At 37.0% G+C, this 23,343-nt stretch overlaps 1 protein-coding gene across 2 annotated transcripts in view; it reads right to left on the minus strand.

The window, feature by feature from the left end:
* Nucleotides 1-23,343, minus strand: part of LOC132113726 (dystrophin-related protein 2-like) — a 115,794-nt gene that overhangs the window by 65,669 nt on the left and 26,782 nt on the right. Inside the window, exon 1 of one of the 2 annotated variants that reach the window (XM_059521671.1) lies at nucleotides 16,238-16,378. The exons of the other annotated variant lie outside the window; for it this stretch is intronic. The gene's annotated coding sequence lies outside the window, so the exon portion shown is untranslated. Of the gene's footprint in view, nucleotides 1-16,237; nucleotides 16,379-23,343 lie in introns of those variants that run through there. 2 annotated transcript variants of the gene reach the window in all.

Raw genomic sequence — 23,343 nt, forward strand, 5'->3', positions numbered from 1 at the left:
GCTTTTCAAAGTGAAAAACAGAAGCAAAATAAAACAAAGTAGAAAATGCTGCAACACATGTTTGAGGAAACGTCTCTTTAGAGGTCCGTGTCTATTTCCCAAGCATAATTAAGATACCATTAATGAGCCAAAGTTTTTTCTCAGCACCATGAAAATGTTAGCATTTGCAGTCATTATCCCTGGCTATGGTTGGCTCAGTGAGATGACAGGCCATTATTCCGGCACATACGTAGTGGCACTCTCGTTCCTGTGCATCAGATGAACATTTGATAAGCAAATTTTTTATTCAAACGTGTGTTCGAGTAGTCTTACTGTAAGTGCGGAAGGTCTAGCAGTCAAACTCAGACAGACTACTTATCAACGCCACAGACTGACTGGAATCTGTAGCTGTGCCCCACACAGGAGACTGTTTGCTAGATTGGGAAAGAAGGTGCAGGCTCTGGTCGGGAGGGAGGGTAAGACTTCACAGCAAGCACAATCTTCTGAGTCACATCTAACAGTCTCCAAGCTGGATAGACTCTCTAGTGAAGCACCTCTACACCTAAATCTCTATCTGAAAAGCCTTCGGGGAAATGCTCAAAAAACCAAAGTAGCAACCTAATGTAATGTAGCCATCGTTATTATGTTTCAAGCATGCTTTCTCCATTTGAACTGTGAGCTGTGCTTCAGTGTGATTGGAAGGTCAAAACACACTTGACAGCTGACAACCAGTTATCATTGAGACGTATTGAAACAATCCAACTTTGCACTTTGTAATATATCAAACAAAAAAGGGAAGGGTGAATAATATGAGCAGACATTTGAGAAGCATATTAAAGAAACAAAACAGAGCCAGCAGACTGAAGCTAATGTGTTATGAAGGTGTGAAAATTTGTGACTGTCTGAAAAGAAATTGACACGATCCGGTCAGTGATCACATCACTGAAATTAAAAATATTTTAGAGTAATGTATTGATTAAAAAAATAAAAAATAAATAACTGGTGATTGTTACAGTCTGGTTCAAAAATCCCTTGTGCATATGTCCAGTGCAGTGTGCGTTTATTTGCATCACAGCTATAAACATGATGTAGGGTGTGAAGAAACAATCAGTAGAGGAGATTACATGTCTTTTTAACATAACATAGGATAAAAAGACTGCTGAGAAGTCAGATGGATGGGAAAGTAAGAAGCAAAAGCTGTTTTGACATTTTTACATGTGTCAGAATGGAAAACATGCCAATTACAGACTATGGAGCCATGTCTCTGACAGGAGTGCTGACAGATTCTTATTGCTACGCTGATGCTTTTTGCATGCAGAGAACTTTGGAAGATGTGCACTTATAATATTGCAGAGTTCATGGTACACATAAACATTGCAGTCAGATCGAATTTATTCAAATATTAAAGCATTCTACATATATATGATCTGTAAGAAATCATTTTAATTTGCTGCTCAAGAAACATTGCTTGAATTTTAGGCCCAAGGAAATGAAAGATTAAGTACTCAGGTTCAGAGATCAACTGAGGCCACATTTAAACAGGTGCAGGACCCATTGGGTTGCCATGGTTTTAGCCTTTCGCATTTGCTGTTGCTTTGATTTCATATAATATATGTATATATTCTCTGCAAACGCCAACATAGTTTCAAAAAGAGTCAGTTTCATTATACATGCAGCCAGATCATCCAAAATAATGTTTTACAACACTTGAATTGATATGTTACATCAAAAAAAGTTGTACATGAAAATGTGTTTTAAGGAAACAGGAAGTGGTTCCATAAATATAAGAATTTTACATAACTAAAGCTTGATTTGCACCTCCAAAAAAAACAGGTTCGAGAGATTAGCTCTTGTGAAAAAATTATTAACATTGTCATTCATAATGGTATTGCACTGGAAACACGATTATAAAGGCGCTGACCAAATTTCATGCTTTGGAGGTTAAATAAGTACACTACTGTTTAAAAGTGTGGAGTTGTTAAGATTTTTTAATGACAAAAAAGGTACTGCAGCTTACCAAGGCTGCATTTATTTGATCAAAGGCAAGAACAGTAATATTGTGAAATATCACAAGTTAATAAAGTAGAATAAAAAAAAGCTATTTTTTTAACTGTAGTGATTATTCATAAATAGCCATAAAATAAAGCCTAATTATTCAAATGAGGCTCATGAGGCACCTGTTGAGTAAGGAAGAAATAAATTAACACATAACACAACATAATAAAATAAACTTGATTATACACTAGCTAAAATAGTACCAAGTGTCCATATTCTGTTCCTGGCAACAGCTACAAGTCCAGAGAAGGTGGGTGCTGATGTGGGCAGGGTAAACTTATTCTAAGGAATGGTAGCCTTTTGGATACACAGCGTGGGAAGAAACAAATGAGAGAATGACGCTTGTATGACATTTTAGCACAGCGAATCAATCCACATCCCTTACTGTGAGGATCTAATAAAAAAAAAAAAAAAACTTTTATTACTTTGCATGCCTGTCAAATGAACAATAGCATCATTTCAGAGAGAGACGTGAAGACTGTGTTATTTTTCATGGTGAATTCCAATGACAATGGAGACTCATGATAAGGTAATGATATTTCACAAGGCAAAATGGCATTGTAAGACAGTTCTTTCATGAGTTAATTAAATGAGAAAGACAGAAAGAAGGAAAAAGGCAGGCTAGATTAAAAAAAAGATGTTTTTACAACAAACACACTCTCTTTTAGCGAGGTTTGGATGGATGAAGCCTGTCATTCTTCTGTCAACACATTCACACAAACAAACTCATACCAATTAAACAATAAGATTAAGTCTGAAGTATAAAAAGTACAATTGCTCTCGTATCTATTGACACAACCAAGCTAAATGTAAACCAGATTTGTATGAAACAAAAATAAATCACAATCAAAAGTGAAATACCTATATAGATACACATTCAAGTTCGAACATTTGGGATCTGTACTTTAAGGAAGTTAATATCAATCTGTTTCAGCTAGAATCCATTAAACTGATCAAAAGTGAAACTAAAAACATTTATAATATAACAAAATATTTGTCTTTCTCAAATAAATGCTGTTCTTTTGAAACTTCCTTTCATCAAAACCTGAATCCTGAAAAAATATATATTCTAGCACTGTTTCCACAAAAATAATAAGCAGTACAGCTGTTCAACAATGACAATAATAGGAAATGTTTCTTAAGCACCAAATCATCTTAGTGTAACGAGGCGTCAGTGGAGTGTGAATCCATGTGCAGCTTTATTGGAATCGTAGTCGAACAGGCAAGGTCAAACACAAGCAAACACTGCAGTAAAGGCTAAGCTAAGTCGTAATCCACAAACAGACAATGGGTCAGGGCAGGCAACAATCATAAGTAAATCCAAAGAAGCAAACAAGTCAAAGGGCAGGCAGCAGAGAATCACAAGAGAGAATACAGTCCAAAGTCAAACCATTGGCAGGCAAAATCACGAAAAATCTCTCAGAATGGTTTGCCAGGGCAAAATTAGACTTCTCAAAGAATGAATGAATATGTGTAGCAAAAATATCAGTGTATTGGGAAACAGGTGAGTGAGTAATCAGTTCCAGGTACTTGGGAAAAAGTTCATATTTGGGAGAGGATCTCTCTGGTGGCTAATGGGGGGAACCGTAAGAGCCTCACTTGTAACAGAGCCCCTGAGGATGTCTTCAACATTAACCCAGGACCACTCCTCCAGGCCATACCTCCCCAATCCACTAGATATTGAAGAGTTCTTCCCTGGTGTCTGGAATGGAGTAGGTCTCCAACCTGGCATGCCTCTTCGCCATTCACAAGGATGGGTGAGGGGTGCCACTGGTCTCTTTCTCCTCCTCCCCTCTCGGACAACCAGCGGATTTTAGAAAATGGTAAGAAAAACTGGTTTGTTTTGTCTAACCATTTTTGAAAGGACCCACCTACCTTGGACTGAGCTTCATGCAGGGCAGTCAGACGTGGAGATCTCGGACCCATTGACCTGGAGCATATTCTGGACTGGGCCAGAGATGATGATCAGTAGAAGGTTCTTGAAGTGAGTTTTGTGTGTATTCATATGAGATATCGGCTGGGTTCTGATGGCGGTAGGATCTGAGAAAGCGAGTGAGTTCTTGGTTTAGATGCTCAGTCTGACCATCGTATTGAGGATGATATCCAGAGGTTAGGCTAACATTGATATTGAGTTGTTGGAAGAAAGGGTGTTGGAGAATGGGAGCTGATGTGAATCATGACTTGAGTCTTTGAAAAGTTTCCTGAGCTACTGGTGACCATGTGAGACGTGATGATTTTCTTTTGAGCATGGAGGTTAATGGAGAGGCCACAGAACTGAAGTTTCTAATGAAGTGTCTGTAGAAATTAGCATAAGATATTTCTTGCAAAACCATTCAAATGTCTAACAGAGCCCAAACATTTAAACAGTAATGTACAAATATGGCTAAATTCAATATTACTTTTGGGAACAATCTTTTGCTTTTGGCTAAATGGTTTCTGAGAACCTGAGAAAAGTTGCTACTGCATATCAATCAATATCTGAAAGAAATGTTTAATCAAGGGTGCTGGAGTGTCATTCCAGATATTAAAGCTCAATTTAACCCCTGGTTATGAAATTCCTTACAATGTGCACTGTACATGCAACTTGTGCTGACTTCATCGCTATTCTTTGTGTTTTCCATTCATCATTCTATGCCTCTCTCCTGTAGCAGTCTGATTTAATGAGACCGACCAAATTTTGATATAGCCAGAATTGTGAATATCAAATGCCATGTATACAGGCATTTCAAATTTATGCATCTTCTGGAGAGAAAAAAAAAAGAGAGAAAAGGCATGGAGCATTTCAAAATACTTAAGATGACATCTTCCCTTCAGCAATTTTAACACTAGTTGTCTGAGTTACAAATTGACAGATTTATATGCTATGTGTGCAATGGTTGTACATTACATATGGGATTAGTTTTAAAATAAAACAATTCAGATATTAAAAAACAACCGGTGGAAATAGGTCTCAAGGCTCAGGTTTTGCCTTTTGAGATGCTCATGACATGAAAACAGGATGCAGAATTAAAAGAAAACAGAGCAAGAAAACATTTGTGGCCTGAGGTGAAATACAAGGTGAGAACTAAGGGGTGGTAAACAAAGAACTGAAAGATACCTGTTCTCGCATTCTCATCCTCATTTCTTCCGTTGACGCAAGAAGAAAGAGAGAGAGAGAAACTGCCAGCTGTACCCTAAAAATGTGACAGTGTGATATACTGTGACTGCGCTGGCGGAAATTTTTATTACCTGCTATAACCTTTGTGTCACTAAGATATATCTAATCTAGCCTTGAACAAAGCTTTATTTGGCATTCTCCTGTTAGTGTAAATGAAAAAGACAAAGTTAATTTAAATATAGGGTTTGAAGGCGAGGGAAATGTGAATGAGAGCAAGGCAAGGCAAGAACAAACTTTGAAGTAGCAAAGCTTTCGCTGCCTGAGGGCAGCTGGCATGTTGCCCCTCCTGAGCAAGGGTTAGTGTGAGTGACTTTGAAGATCACAGCGATGCCAGAACAATCTGTGTGAGCCTCGCCACCCACAAAAGAAGGGAAGAGCACATCTCTCTCTCCTTATGTCTCCTCCTTTCATTCTGTCCCTCTACCATCAGACTCTCTCTCCGCATCGTTTGCAGGTCTCTCACCCTCGACAGGGCAGGACTTCTTTTCATAAGTTCATAACTTCTTTTCTTGCCTCACACAGAGCACCATGCAGCCTGTCCAATACTTCAGCCCGAATTCTACAAAGGCACACTCCTGGGACAGCAGAAGTTCACTTTAGTGCTTTACAGAAAAAAGTCCATTCTGCCATTATTTAATCACCCCCATGGTGTTATTTATTTATTTTTACTTCTTTTTTTAACACAAAAGGTTAATTTAAGAACATAACATTTTTGTATTTAATATAATGAAAAAGATTTAGGACTGGAACTGTCAAGCTCCAAAATGGCACAAAAAATAAAAATAAAAAACACCATAAAGGTATCAAAGTATTCCACATCTTCTTGTAAGATAGATTTTTGTGAGGAACATACAGAATTAAAAGAAAATCAACTTTAAGTCTCATTTGAGCGATCATTAAAGAAGAGAAGTAGCCACGACCAATTCAAGAACTAACTTGAACTAATCCAGTTCACAAAACCAGTCATTAACAAAAACAAAAACATCAGTAAATAGAAGCTGAAATTTTGTGGTCAACTGTCCCTTTGAATGTAACAACTTCATAAGATAACAACTTGGTCTGTCTGTCACATAAGTGTATAGTATAACTTCAAAGGACATGGAATAAAAAACACATGCCATACAAACTTCCTTAACCCTTTAATGCGTACGATCACACTGGTGTGATCAGTCTTGGCTGGTCCCTGAAGTGTACGACCACACTGGTGTGATTAGAACTTTTAGTGTGTCTGGCATCAACTGCTGATTTTAAATCTGCTTTCATGCTTTGACTGATGCAGAATCAGATCGGACGTGCTAAGCACTTGTCATATTATCACAAATATTCAGTGTTTTAATGCTCATTTTATGTTTCAGATATTTAAATACAGATAAGTACTAGCAAAACCATACATTTACAGTTTGTAAAAAACACACTGATGTCTGTGGAAACGGCAATAATGATTCTTACAGATATAATCTGATGACATGTTTTTATTGATATCATATACAGATTGTATAGGTAACTATAAAGCATACTCTTCACTTCTCAGAGTTTACTGGAGACTTCTTCAATGTGCTTTTGATCGAGAGAGGATCAATTTGCATGTTGTAAATCCCACAGCTCGGATTCAGAGCGAACTAACAATTGTTTGGTTGAGGTTACACCGTTATTAATTTAAAGAGTGCCAGTTTCACACTTTCTCCTTTAAAAAGGAGAAAAAACAGACTATTGCTTTATACATAAATACTTATAATGTATAGGCACTACAATTTGGGGTAATGTGCAAATTAAGAAGTGCCTGTTCTTTGGTTAATTTTTATTAGACCACAAGTGTATCACAGATACTACACAAAAAGTTCCAGCTGATTGCAAAAACTGCAGGTGATAAAAAGGCAGAAGAGCTTACATACATTCATGTTTGTCAAGGGATTCCACATCTCCAAGCTCCAATCCCCTGTAAGCTTTCTAGAGCTTTATGATTCAATAGAACGATCACACTATGTCAGGATTCCTAAAAAGTGGTTCCTAAAAACAGTGCCAAAGATCTGATTCCTCAAGGGTAAACACATTCTTTTCTCTATCACTGGGCTTGAGGCGGACCTGTATAAACACAGTTTATATGAACAGCTCTATCTTGGATTGGTCCTCAATGGTAGTGGCCAGAAGTGGGCTTGCATTGAGCTGTGACACTGGATGCTACACTTCCTTTCCCCAGTGTTTGTGGTTCTCAGGTGGACACAACTGACAGTGACTGGTCACGGCATACTGCCTGGCTCCATTAAGGGACGCAATCACACAGCAGCACGACTGGAATTATTTATGGCCCAGAGGACGATGGCAAAAACTGGAGCTTGCCCTCTGGGTGCGGTGTGACAGCCTGCTAAATCACCATCCTACTGCAGCATCTAATGCTAGTGTTAGCACTGCAGAGCTCAGAAACTCTGCCATGCCATCCACAGTCGAGTGAATTACCACCCCCAAGAGAAAATACCAAGATGAATTCATTAGTGTGCTGTGTTCCTGATAAAACCCCAGAAGCCACGCGTAGACCCCTTGCAAATAACAGGCAACAGCTCACATTTCAGTCGAGCCTGCCAATGCAAAAAGATCAGTAGGTTAAAAAAAATCACCATGAGACTGTATTAACTTGTTTGTTCAATTTCTCGAAACCACATAAGTTCTTCAGCCACCCATCAGCGGGAACAGGTAGAGCTCAGTGTAATTTATATGCCTGCATTCATGTGTGGGACATTATCCCTTATGGGAGGCACTAAATTTTGCAGCCTTCCATCTGCTGACAGAGTGAAGTGGGGAATGGTGAGGATATTTACCTATTATTACCACACTTGATCAATTTACATTTTTCATCGGTTGTGGCTATCCTGCGCAAATCGTGTGCACTATAACATCTCAAGAAATAATGCACAATGTGGGTGAGCTGTTATTTACGAGTTTTTGTGTTGATAATGTGCATAAGGTATGTGACATTAGAGAGGCCCCTCTCCACTAGACTAGCATTCGTGAATGATTTATCTCTCCTTTAGCATGGGTATTTACTGCTACTCCAAGATTCCAGCTAGCAGTTATGCGACTAATAATTAATTCTGGAATCTGCAAGCATCCTGGTTCTTTAATAAGTTAGCGTGACTAAGTTTTGTAGGGTCAATTAATACATCAACAATGATCCTGACTGTATTTTTCAACTCCTAGATATGTCACGGCTCTTAAAATAATCACTCAAGAGTATCCTTTGAATATTCAGCTGTTCCAGAAACAAATCAGCAAAAAATAATAATTAAGGGGTTCAATCAAGCGAATAATTACATTGATTGATTCATATGAGAGCACACTGACACTTCAGACTCACGAAAGAAATACAAGGATGCTTAGGAACAAGTTAATGAAAAGACAAGGTGCTCAGCCAAAAAGGAAGAAAAAAATGGCCCTAAAATGAAAGGCAACATTTAATAGCTTCTAAACGCTGGCAGGATCTGAGCTAAGCCAAAATAAGGCTTGATCTGCACCCAGCCTCAGCATTTTGTGGAGAGGATTAATTCTATCATAATTAAGGGTTTGGTTGTGGCTTCACTTGAAGCAGTTAGTGGTAGTGCTTTCTCTTCCTGAGTGGGATGAATAAGCCTGAGGCTCAGATGTTTAGTCTGAAACTGTACAACCCTTAGCCATGACCTACCACTGAAAAGCCCAGTATGATACAAAAATCTCTTTAAAGAGACTCTGAAAATGTATGTAAGAATAGTTTCCACTTTATATTAATATGGTACCTTAATACAATGTTGCACTTATATTGCATATCTAGCTTTTAACTAATTGTTTAAAAATTAATTATAATTATGAAAATATATGTGCAAAATAAACTGTTGCAGAGGAGTTTCATATCATCCTGAAGGAATTACTTTTGCAATAATGACCAGGCAGCCAAAGAAAATGGCTACATTTACAGTAAATACAGACATTATCAAAATGAGTCATTATTGAGATATAAAAAAATATTTAAGCAAAACAAAACAAAGCAATGAAGAGTTCTCTGCAAACAAAATACAAATATAAATAGTATAGTATAAAAAAAAGTTAGGTAAAATAAATGCTTTACAATTATTTTAAGATGGTTACCTATATATTTTGATTTTGTGTGTTAGTAGTAAACACGTCAATAGGAAAATCTTAAATCATTTGTAAAAAGTACGCTGTACAAAAAATATATTTTGAAGTTGTAAATAAAGATTATTGGTGAACATTTCACAAAAAAAGGTAAAAATATATTTTACCTAAAAAATACTACTTAAAAATTTCACATTTAATTCAATGTTTCTTATTTCTTTTCTTGTGCTGTATTGTGTCTGTATGCACTTTGTAGCCAGTGCTAGTTACACCTGTCCACAAATAGAAGTGCAATACAAATGCAATTGTCTAGAAATTATAGTGTTGTTTAAAACTGTAAACCCATTTCATTACTATGACCCACAGTCGGCTTTGAATGACCCGATTCAGTTGTTGTCATGGTGCTTTGGTTCTGGAGGTTTAGTTGTGGATTATTATGATCTAAAGAGACATGGCAGCTAATTAATGTGACACAGTAAAGACTTGTTTTCCTTTTGCAAGTAAACTCTGTCACAGTACCAGGGCAGCGGTCAATAAGTAGCTTCATTTATGCAGTTGTAAAGTCTGTTTTGTTGTACAACCTTTCTAACTTGATGCTAGAGGGTCAAATACATTCTTTGAAAAATAAATTAGGTTTGCATCAGCTGTAGAATCATCAGGATTGCCAGAGTGGAAAATTTAGTAAAGAGACCTAGTTATGGGCGCATGAAATTATGTTCAAACATTTAAGTGCTTTACAGACATGAATGCGAGTTTCCTTGTTGTTACTTTGTAATTAGACTGCATACTGGTCAGGAATCATAACATCACTTTTATCGAATCATATTTGACCAGTAAAGATTAACTTCAATTTTTTATAGTATGTGAATGCACAATTTGGATGTCAGGAGGAAAAATGCAAATGAATTTGTGTAAATCTGCCATCAAAAAACGAGGCAAATGTCAGTAAAGAAATAGAGCAAGCATCTGTCTTCAACCAAGAAAATGTCACGTTCTGTTAATCTAATCTGAATGCCTGCGCACTGATGTGCATTTCATTGCACACAAGTTCATCCAGCTTGAGGTTTTCTTGATTTCACCCTGACATACACAGACACACTTGCCGCAGCGTATTCTGGGTGCCCACTTCAAAGATTTTCAGATAGCAGTACAAATACACCTTAACAGAAGGTCATGTGAACCCCTTATATAGAATTCAAATGTGTCAACAGAAAAATCTGCTATTCATCATACTATATAAATATTAACAAATTTTCCTCCCAACACTCAATATAACTTATCAGTATCAGATTTAGCAAAGTATCGTGAACCCCATGCTGACTCAGGTAGGGAAAAATTCGAGCATCGTCAGGTCTGCAGGCTGCCACCTTATGTCTCTCTATGTCAGAGACATGCACACACAGCCGCATAGTGTATAGAAGGGCAGCATACGGCCAGTACTGATGCCTTATTAGCTCAGCTTCACTACAGGAATGGAGGAAAAATTCACAGAGAACAACCCTCAGCTTCTTCTTCTTCTTCTTCTTAAAAAAAAAAATCACTGAGAGAAGAAAGGGATGTGAGTATTGTTGATGAGTGAATGAAGGAGAGAAAAATAGAGTTTCATACTCATCATGTACTCATCATCGACTCATCATCATTGTTGCTGTTGCTTTCATCATCCTCATTAAGCCTTACTTTGCCCAGGCCAATTAACTGGTAATTTTAAGATGATAAAGACACACATAAAAAAGATATTTTGAGAACTGTTTAAGTGCTATCTTTATTTTTTTATTTTCAACAATGAAAGTTAATGGTACCAAAACATATTTTGTGATGCACAGAAGCATGCATTGCATACAGGTTTGGAATGAAACGAGGGTGAATTATAAATGATAAACCCCATTAAAAAAAAAAATATTCTGATTTATTATGAGTGTTGGAAACAGTTCTGCTGTCTAATATATTTGATGAATAAAAGGTTAAAAAAGAACTGCATTTATTCAAAATAAAATAAAAATTCTAATAATATATATTCTAATAATATATTTTCTTTACTATCACTTTTTATCAATTTAACACATCCTTGCTGAATAAAAGTATTGATTTTATTTTAAAAAAAAGAAAGAAAAATTACTGACCCCAAAATACTGACCAGTAGTGTATAATGTTATTACAAAATATTTATATTTTAAAAATATAGCATCTTTTTTTTTTTCTTTTTTTTTTTTACTTTTTATTCATCAAAGTATCCTAAAAAAGTATCACATGTTCTGAAAAAACATTAAGCAGCAGAACTGTTTCCAACTTTGATAATGAATCATCATATTAGAATAATTTCTAAAGGATCATGTGATAATGATTCTAAAAATTCAGCTTGCATTACAGAAATAAATGATAATTTAAAGTATAATAAATTTAAAAACAATTATTTAAAAAAAAAATTTTATTAAAAAGTTTCTGCCAAAATCAGTATAGTATCTGGTCGGTATTGAAAATTAAATTTTTCATTTTACACAAAATATGATATCCGTTGAGTTATTAGGTCATGTTTTCTCCCTTTTTTTCAAACCGCGACAAACAGCAGTCTCGTTTCTCTGCAGAACGCGATATATACACTCAACCAATCACAACGCACCATTCCACGCACTCTAAACAGTAATGGCGGCGCTTTGACCCAGCATCCTAATTTTCCCCATCTAATTTGTACTTATGATCAACAAACAAACTTAGGGCTGCATGGTAAATCACATGTGATTGTCATGTGCATTTCATCAGTAAAGCCAGTTCTGTGATAAATCTCCATTGCATGCTTTCGGATGGAGCGGCATTTAAAACACAAGAGCCGTACATCACTGACAAGTTATGCAATATCCTTATCACAGATGAGTCGCATTTGATTATGAACACGATATTGCTTAGCTTGACAGTTTAAGTGTTTTTATTAATGCCATTAATGTTTTTGTTAATACAGTATAACACTAGTCAACTAAATAAATGTAACATGGAAAAGATGAATGCACTTTTGGAAGTTGAATGTAAGGAAAAAGCCATTTTGGAATTTGGAATCTGTGGTTTAATGTGATATTTTTGTCCATGTATGTTCATGACAAAATTTTATTTAATTGTTGTAGGCCTAATTCATTTATAGCATAAAAAAGATGACCAAACCGTTGAATTCATTTTGGGAGAGATGACTGATTGAATGTATTTTTAGTCCAGTGCCTGCATATAAGATTAGTATTAACCAAGTTTCAAAATGAAAAATAAACCTTTATATTGATTCAATAATTAAAAAAAAGTCATGGATTTATTGCATTTGCATATATATATATATGCATTACTCACATTAAAATGATCTATTTCACCATACCATCATGATCTAGTCACATATCTCAGCTTCCCTGCAAATAAATAATTTACTTTATTTCACTCTAACTGATTTCTGTAATTTTAATTTTTTTTTTACTGTAATATGTAGAGTAAGATACTGTAAAATGTGTATGCAGTATAATACTGTAAACAGCAAATGATTATGGGAAAATATAAATCAATTTACAGTAGTGAACTTTCCCGACTGACCAATCAATTTTTTTTTAAGTGGGTTAACAGACAAAAATAATGAAATGTACCTGTAACCCACCGTCATAATGGTGAAAACATTAACTGGTGAGTAATGTAAGCTTAACTACAGTATATAACCAAAATAAACTTTACTTAAAGTGCCCATATTAAGGATTTTTGAAAATCACCTTTTCATGCAGTGTGTATTGTAGCTGTATGTGAATGTTGCTAAAAAGCTGAAAGAACATCATAAATAAAATTATTGTCTCTCAAAAGAAACAGTCAACTCTGAATTAATCAGTCAATTAATATAAAATGTCTGTCATTCATATAACTTGGAGACATAATAGAGGATGGAGCAATAAGTTTCTTTATCAGTACTCCATGTCTGTGATTGGCTAAAGCAAATAACATTATTGTTTGAGTCTTAGTTCCAAGCTGTGGGTCCGTTTTGCTAACATAATTGTAAAACAACTTTTTTCTTTCTGATTCTTAATTTTTAGAACACAGTGGAGCACTATCATTAATAAAATAGGATGTAATATTAATAAGCCAAGCCATAATCCTGTAATGGTGATGGGTGTTCCTTTTCCGACATGAGCTGTACGCAGCAGACCAATCACAACAGACTGGGTCATCTGACCAATCAGAGCAGAGTAGACTCATGCAAAGGAGGGGTTTGGAAAGATGAATCTTTGAATGAATCGTGTGAGAGTCACTGAGAAATAAGTTAAAATTAAATGCATATTATAAGAAAATGAAAGTGTTTTTTGACCTTGCATTAATGTAAGCCTCTTGTTGGGGACTCCCAAAACCAACTAATGAACCATAATAGAGGCACTTTATTCCAACAAACATGTTCCTGTGTTCTCTTTAACACAAGTTAGCTCAAGGCTATAATGCTGAACTAGACAAACTAGGAATAAACTGATTTCAAAGCTGAAATATATTCAGCAAAAACACTACTAATTTTGCATCTATATTAAAACGGCCAATATCAATAAGTTATGGCTGATTATTTTAAAATGATATACTATTTGGCATAAGTTACAAAATACAACAAAATTAAAATAATTTAAATGCTACAATTTAATTTAGTCATCACATCACTACAATATGCAGCTTGAAAATGCATATTAATTTTGAGATTTGCTAAAGAATAAATAGTAAATGTGTAATATCAATGTTTTTAACTTTAACTTTGCATTTGAAGACAGCAAAGATAATCTAAATGTAAAAACGGGTAATTATCACACAATTATATATCCAATATCGCTCGACACACTTTAATTAAAACAAATCAATAAATAAATAAAACTAAAGGTACTAACATATAGAGAAAGACAGCAAGAGCTAGGGAGAGAGAAACAGAGCACACATTCACCCAGTGGTGAGATCTACAGTTCCACTGAGTGCACTGCAGACTCGAGGCAGACTTGCTGACCCTCAAATATCTTGGAGGACAATAAGACTCAAATCACACAGCTCTACCTCCAGAGACAGAGCTCAGCTAAACAAAACACCACCTTCTACCTAAACTTTACAGATTTACTAACAGTGAATCATGCCCACTGATAGCACCGCTCATTTGCATGCTCTACATGTCTTGTTTAGGGCCTGTTTCACTGAAGAAATTATGAAGATAAGATAACAAAGCAAATGTGCCCTCAAAATCTGCGCTACATGCATTTTGCACAGCACAATTTCTCATTTTGCACAAAAGAGAATCTGGCCGTCAAACTAGCCACCAAGTCGTCCTGAACATGCAAAATACATCCAAACACCATTCAGCCCCCATCCTGTGTGATCACCCTGAACCCAAACTCGCTTTCAATATACATCAATCACAAACAAACCATCCCATCAACTCCAGCAGCTTCAGTCAATCTGACTCTGTTCCCGGATCGCACAACCTTAGTGTCTCCTGCAGTGCAGATGTGTGCGTGCTCCGTCAGTTTAAGCCAAAGATAAGGGAGGATTTACTGGAAGATAGAGAGTGATTGACGCAGCTCATGCAATGTCAGCTCACCTAAATGAGGGCTCACAGAGGAAATGTGGGTTTTCTGTCTACCACAAAAAAAGCCTGTGTGTGAATGTTTGTGTCTATGTGTGTGTCTATGCAATTGTGTAGGTGGGATGTTCCTGCAATCTCAAAATTAGCAATTATGTAAACTTTTAACTATTATGTGCTCCACTGGTGATAAAAAAAAATATTTTCATGTCATAGACAACAAAATAATCAACATATGCAATTAAAATTGTGGAACACAAAGTAACTGCTTTACTCATACATTTTTTAATAAGACATGTTACACCATAATATCTGTGTTTCTTTTGAAAGCTCTAATTTTCCCACATAGCTGTCTACAGTATGTTTCCGCTGCAAGTGAGTAGAGCAACTTAATGTGACTATCCCAATTTACCAATTATATTAAACATAATGCCATTTACTTCCAGCAGGACGTTGAATATGAATTCGAAATGTAATGACAGAAAGACTGTAACCCATGTAATCCATCCATTTTTCTATCTATCTGTTTGGCCGGTTTATGCAAACTTTAGTCTTTTTGAAATGGCAATTCTGCATCCTGCCAAATTCAATTAAATTCACATTCAGGAACATAAATGGAATTTAAAAGGCATCCCTAATTCAATTTTCCATGACACACAACCCTAGCTTGCGATGAAAATGGTATAATGCCAATACAGGAATCTAGTCGTTGCATGCAAACTGTGTCAAGGAGACAAACACTCACTAAGAGCATTAGCTAGTTGACAAAGAGAAACAAAGCACTCAAAAACATATTACTATTTTTTTTTGAATAATTATGTGATAAGCTTTTTTTTTTTTGATTAGTAGCACAGTTTGATTAGTAGCACATGCTTTCCAAAGTAACATTTTCCAACACTAAGTTCATCATAATCTGAGCAAGGTGAAGAACAAGTTTGCAAAAAGAGAAAAAAAAGAGAAGAAAGAGTTAAACTCATGAAGACACAAAGTCTAGTGTTTACAAAGCATCATGAGATTCCCCATTTTTGGCTTGGTAGAGTATTCCTGAAAGACACCAAATGCTACTGGCTTAGTCACAAAGGTCTCTGCTCATAAAGAGCATCCTTTGAAAACTCACAGGTGAACTGTAGCCAAGCAGCCAACTCTAAAATGACTGATATTCTTTACAGTCCCTTGGCTTTGAAAGATACACAACCAAAAACACAAAAAAACTCTGATCACCACCCTGGAGATTTAAGCAGAGCCTTAATGGCAAACTGGTCTGGAGAAACAATTTTAGTCTGGAAAGCCTAAAGACTGTGTATAAACAGACTAAAAGGGGGGAAAAGTCTGATCTATTCTCACCCTCTCTCAAGTGAAGACGGCTGCAATTTGCACTTGAAATGAATTACCCAGCTGTGAGGATGTGATTGACGTGGCGGCAGGTTTCCAGTATCCGAGGCAGCGTGGAGAGGAGGTGTTCTCCAGAAACCAGGAGCAGCCAGCGAAGAGGAATGGACAGGAGGAGAAGAATTGGCAATTTGTGTATCCTGGGACCTACAGGAAGAAGAGGATCATATAGTCACCTGACTGCCAAAGAGAAGATGTGATAAGAGACTAAAGCAAACAGAAAATCAAACAGATGCTCATTGCTTCCCCTTGAAACCCTTGGATCTGGGCCGCATGCCAAGGCAAGAACCCACATATGAAACTCAGCCTGGGATACCAAGCTCTCCAGCTCCTGAGCTTGACATGATGCTGCTGCCCAGGCCTCCTATTTGTGCTAATCTGGCTAATGGCTAACGGGACGAGGCTCCCTTATCAGGGGACAACATGCTTTGTCTGCACAATCCCTACAGCCAGCCGAGCTCACACATGGCCGATGGCGGGAAAGCAAGGCAGACGACGTATGAATGCCAATGAGCGTCGCCGGCCAAGCCGGGATTTCATTACTTCCTGGACGTGCTCTCGAGCCACAAACAGCTCCAGGCTGGGCTCGTGGTCTGCCACCTGTGCCGAGTTCCTCTTTAATCTCTAAAGTCTACTCGCCGCCTGACCTTTACGGGTGTTGATGGGCACAAATCCTATTTCGATGGTGGACAAGCAACAGAGCTTCAGGGCTACGTGAAAATGTGTCACTCACCCATGAGTCAAAGTACAAAGGTGGGCAAAAATTTCTGAAGTTCAGAACAGAGCCATAAAAGTTTAATGTGCCGCTGGCTGTACTAACTAGCCAAGAATGAGACAAGATATTTCAGAGATGTAGCAGCCATTCATAATTTACATTATAGTTTCTGCTGAGAGTAAAAGTCTCTCTGTTTCCCAATGTCCCTGTTCCAAGTCATGCACACAAGGCTGTGGTGTCACTTAGTTGTATAAGTGAACTGATATGTGCAGGGGCTCTAGAAACACAGACCAAATCAGAGCAAGAAGCAAAGTTCCTAGGTTCTTTCTCTCTTTTGACTGACAAGTAACAAAAATCAAAACATCTAAAAGAGAAGAAAAAAACTGCTTTTATGTCTGTTTAACAACACTGTTGATTTCTTGTACATTCTCTAATATACAACTGAATCTGTCCTGTGATTCGCACTGTGGTATATCTGAGACTGCAGCACTTAAAGGGATAGTGCACCAAAAAAATTACATTTGCATTATGATTTAAGCACCATCATGTTGTTGCAAACCTGAATGACTTTCTGTCTTCTGTGGAACAAAAAAAGACATTTTGAATAAAGGCTGTGTTTTTGTTTTTGTTTTTTGTTTTGTTTTTTTGCTATAAAATGAAATTCAATGGGGTCTATAACAATACAGATGTTTAAAAATGTTTCAAAATTCTCTACTTTCAGCCAGATAAAATCAAAAACAATGGAGACGAACAGGAAACTTTTGAGTCCTTAAGTCATCATAATTAAAACATTTCCACAATTTAACTGATTCAGATTTTCACCAAAAACAACATTGGACCCCATTTCTTTAAAATTTCTTAGGGATATCTTCACGGAACAAAATCTTCATGGCACATTTTCTTGGAAGAAATGAAGGCACCCGAGTTTGGAACTACATGAGGGTGAATAAATGACAGAATTTTTTTTTATTATTTTTGAGTAAACTATTCAGCTGGCTGAATCAAGAGTGTTTTAAAGCCAATCTGCGCATTCTCACCAACAAGAAGTCTCAGGTGGCTTGGAAGTGAAACTTGGAGAAGGTGGAAGAGATGGAAACAGTATGACAGAAAAGGAATAACTACAGTAAAAAACACTCAGGGTGTGAACCGGCCTGCACCAAACTGTGCCGCAAAGGACCAACAGCATTTAGTCATGAACTACACAAACAGAGCGCTTGTCACTTTAAGTAGGGCAACATTCTGAAGTGTATTTACCACACAAGCTACTCCATCATTCACCATGTTAGCTCCTCTGTCATTCCCTTTGCACTCTGATAATGAACCATTTTGTCGCTAGGAACTGGGAGCATTCATTCAGATAAACTTTACCATGGCTTTAGGAGCATGAAATGCGTTTTGATGATGGGTCAAACCAAATCAGCTTTATTTACAGTGGAGAATGTGACAAACTGGGTTTTACAGGAAGCCAAGTCTCTACAAAATTGAATGTTAAAGGAAGGGGAAAAACCTAATCTTGATCCGGTCACCTTAGTTGAATAAGTAATCAAAAGGTTATTACTTATGAATGAATCAACTTAGCAGAGGGTAATATAATTAAAGAACCACCCAGTAAGAACAGGTGATGTGCTCTCCCATCAGCCAGCCACTGAGAGAACCAGAGACAGGCTAGAGTGTGCATTTATGTCAGTGAAATGACATACAGAAAAATAAAAAAAGAAGGCAGTTAGAGAGGAAGAGAGTGGTAGGTTTGTGGAACAGGCAGTGCGGCTCGAATAGTGCTTCCTGCCACTCTCACTTACACAAATCCACATCGGCATCCCCAAGGTTACCATCTGCCTCTCAGCAGTGCGAGGCAGCTCTCCACGATCCACACTTAATCACCACACAACCTCTTAGACACTAATTTCCTGTCTTTGTCAGAGGAGGCTGCTCCTAACAGAGAGGAATTTTCAAAGTGATGATGCACACAATGGCCGTCGTACTCAACAAACCTGAGTCTTCCCGTTCACTCTACAGTCTCGCTAGTTCTGAGGAGCTTCATTTCAACGAGCCACCGGCATACTGGAATCAATTCATCAAAGGCATAAGGAGCTAATGAATCGAAACATGGTGGAAATGAGAGCAGATCAAATAGATTTGGATAGTATGGCGCAGATGTCCTGTATTGTTTTTGTTTAAGACTGTGCCGTTAATATGTCATTTTGCAGCATTTTACATTATAAACATGGAGTGAATGACATTTCGCAAAAAGTCTAAGTTATTTCTGTTGCCAAAAGTGTATTTTTCTAAACCAGTTTTATGCCTAGGTCTCTGAAAATATAATGGTGGCAAGTTCCCTCTCGGTCTGGCTGCTTCTTCCATTGCATTCCAGTACATTTACAGGAGGAAAGTTATTTCTTTGTTACCAGTTTCCAGCTGCCTCAGTACTGCTGCACAACAACAGACATCCTCAATAATTTGCGTTCACACCAGTGGTCCAGGATTTTAACAAAAATGCACAGCTCCAGTGTACCCGGCATCTACAATACACTGCACGCACAAAGAGAAAACCACGAGAAAATCTGTAGAGCCGGGTAATTAAAGATTATATGAAAGATTAAAAGACTAGCTTTATCATCTCAGATTTGCTCAACCTTTACAAGCTCTGATGTCTCCATATCTATATTGGAGAGGATAATGGTACGATAAGCCATCGTCTCCATCATCGACACCAAACGGACCATAGCAAAGGACAATAATCAATCCAGTCACGTTGATATCCCCCATCTAAAAGCTATGAAACTCAATTGTGAATGTTTATGGGCTTTAAAGTATAATTATGATGCTGCTTATAAAAATGTAAGATGTTACACCTTGGAATCCGGTTACCACAAACATGGGTGTTTAATATGATTTCAACAGCATTAAAAAGCGCCTTGGTGACACCAATGACGCAAACAACATTTTATTTAATTGTCGTCATTCTACAATAAAATGAAAGTGTCTTTAAACGGTATGCACTACAGATCCTTTTGCAATTTCATATGCATCAAACTTAATTTGAATATTCAAGGAATGGTGCAGAGTTACTTCATCTGCATATTTCTGCCACGCGCTGATTGTACATTCCGAGTTACAAATATTATGGCATAACTGCAAGTGCTTCCAGTTCCCCCATTAAGTAAAGGCACATCTCAGAGCTATACATTTCATCACATCTCAGTGAAGAAAGAACCCATCAACAGCATTCCAGCAGGAAGAAAAAAAAACAGCTTTTATTGGTCTCAGTCCGTCTGTGGATTTGATCGGTGATGGTCTTGATGGAACAGTGAGGCTGATGGCCACTACTTTCCACATCCAAACTCATGCTGCCAATAGATATGGGGATTATGATGCACTTCACTCTGTACACAGCCCCATTATCAGGCCTGTAATCACTTTCTTTTTCCATAATGGAGTTTTGGTCGACTCTGTGAGATTGTTCTTTCTTTCAGGTCGATGGGAATACATCATGCTCATATTCTCTGTGATATTGATCTAGGACTAGTCAATAATGCCTTTTGGGAGACAACAAACCATACCAACACATGTGGAAACTAATATGTTTGTTGAAAGGGGAGACTCTAAGAGGGAGGCCATGGCCAAATCCTTTGATAAATAATTAAACGCACACATAACCCAACAGGGAGGTTTGGATAACCAATAAAAAAGTGCATCTTAAGTGTCAGCTGAATTACGTTTAGATGACTTTCATATAAACAGGAAAGCTCTCCGATAAAAATCAAGTCAAGGTATTGTGTAAACAAAGTTATTGCATTATATATTACATCTCGTTTAGCAAATATGTCCAGTATCGTATAATATAACATGAAATGATCTCAGATGCAGGAATAAAAACTGTGTGGAAAACAAAGCCTGGAATGCTATATAGCTACGTTGAAGAAGCCATAAATCATCTATGTTTAGATAGTTTTTTTTGCTAGAAAGGAAGTTAAGGGGTACAGTTGGTCTGTCCTCATCCATCTGGAAGCTTTGGACCATATGACAGCACACATGGCCCAGCTTCTTTCATGACGAGCTGATGTCTTAAAACAGTAAAACTGAATTTGTTACTTATACACATATACCAGCAAGTCAAAGCCAAGATAAAAGAACATGTATTTCAATAATACATTTGAAGACATGTAATACTTTCAAAGTAATAGGGCAGGGTCTATACTTATGCTTCTTATTCTTATTATCTCTTGAATACTTGATTCTGACGGGGCAATCACTGCATTCTGAGATTAAATCACCAGACTCCTCACTTTTGCAGATCATCCTGTTGGGTTTATATTGAAATACTGACTGTGCGTACCACCTTATTCAATATTGCAGAAAAATCATTTTCAAGAAACTGTTTCAGTTTTTCTCTGAAAATCTCTGGCCTGAACTTTCAAAAAATCATATTTTTCCACCTCAGGCGAAATAATAACAGGGCTGTAAATGCCGTAGAAATGTGGGATCACAACAGAGGAATGTGCTTATTGATTCTTAAACTATTAAGTCCAATACTAAATATTTATTTACAGCTAAATCATGTGTCATTACTTACCCCTAAAGTGATATATATTCAAGCCCTGTCACAATAGATTTGGCATTTAAATACATCAATTTGAACACTTAACTAAACTGGAATGGATAATGGATTTTATCAGTTTAAAAAGATAGTTACAGTTTGACTGTGATGATTGTAAATATTATGAAATAATAAATACAGTAAGATAAACTAACATTAAATTTTATACACGTAATGTCAGTTCTTTAATTATGGTTCAAAATCTTTTTAAGGTGTCCTACAAAAGATCCTGGAAGAGTGAGATGTGAGAGATGTGAAGTACAGCTAAGTATGGTGTCCCTCACTCAGAATTTATGCTCTGCATTTAACCCATCCATTGCACACACGGCAGTGAGAAATGAAACAACACAAAAACACAGTAAACACACCCGGTGACCCAGAGCAGTGGGCAGCCAGGGAGCAGTTGGGGTTTCGGTGCCTTGCTCAAAGGTCTCACCTCAGTCATAGTATTTAGAGTGGAAGAGAGTGCTGTACATTCACTCCCCACCTCCTACAATCCCTGCCAGCGGGGAAGTGAATGTACAGACTCAAACTGGGAGGAAAATCAAACCAATCAATCCATCAAAAAAATGAATCTATCAAACTCTTAGAGATTTTTTGAATCCTGTTAAAAGATATCACACTGCAGAATATCATGTTAGGTTTGAGAGTCACTATGAGTCAGGCTTTTAGCTCTGACACATTAGTGAGATGAGTTATGGTGAAAAAGGTCATTAACATTCCCAAATCAAGCCTCATTTATATTAAAACATTTGTATTCTTTTATCAGTTTCCATGGTGAGTCTGTAATCATTTCTAACAGTGGATGTTATTGAAAACTAGTTCCTTCTTTGTCATGGCTTTAAAAAAGATACTGTTTGCAAACTCACACATATCCATTTATTATGGTGGAATATATTAGGATAAAAACGAATCAGAATCTGAGTAGTCATTGCTATATCCCACCATTAGACAACAGAGAGACTCCAGCAGTACCTTAAAAGGCTTTTGGAGCTTAGGACGCCACAGCTCTTCAAAAACAAACTGCACTTGTAAAACATGCTTCTGTCATTTAGTACTACTCTGTCTCCACTCATTTATTTCTAATGAGTGCTTTTCCGCTCATTTATCAAAACTGAATTATATTTTACAAATCTATTTGTATGCATCTCTATTATGTCTCACTATGTTATTGCATCCTGCATTGCAAGGGTACACTGCTCTTGCACTATTGAAATCCTTTGTTTGCAATAGTCATGTACTGTGAATTGAATGTAATATTTTCCTTGTAACTAAGAAGACTGTGCAAACAAGCTTTTCAATGTTTTTTGATCTAAACTACACAAAGAATGTCTCTTTTCCATAAGTCTATTCCCACTCATGTCAGCATAGGCACAACTCTAAACAAAACACATGCAACCTCTTTCATACCTCCTCTCCTTGAAATCTACAAGCCCTGTCTGTGCAGTGAGCTGTGCCTCATCATATCCAGTGTCACAGTTGTCATGACATTCCAATCACAGATGTCATGAAGTTGTTTCTGTCCAACCCAAAAATAAACACTTTTAATCCACTCCATTTTATTCACCTTAATGTTTCTGAAACGACAGCATTACATGTTGGCCTCGAGGTCTGTAGGAGTGAGAACATAAGCTAAATTATGTTGGCAGACTTACTGTAAAGCAGCCTCTCCTATTCAAGTGACATTTAAAGGAACTGTTCACCCAAAAATGAAAATTTGCTGAAAATGTACTCCTCAGACCATAGATAAATTGTTGCTTCACTGAATCAGATTTGGAGAAAGGTAACATCACTTA

This window comes from Carassius carassius, chromosome 33 (assembly GCF_963082965.1).
Source record: "Carassius carassius chromosome 33, fCarCar2.1, whole genome shotgun sequence".
Taxonomy (NCBI): domain Eukaryota; kingdom Metazoa; phylum Chordata; class Actinopteri; order Cypriniformes; family Cyprinidae; genus Carassius; species Carassius carassius.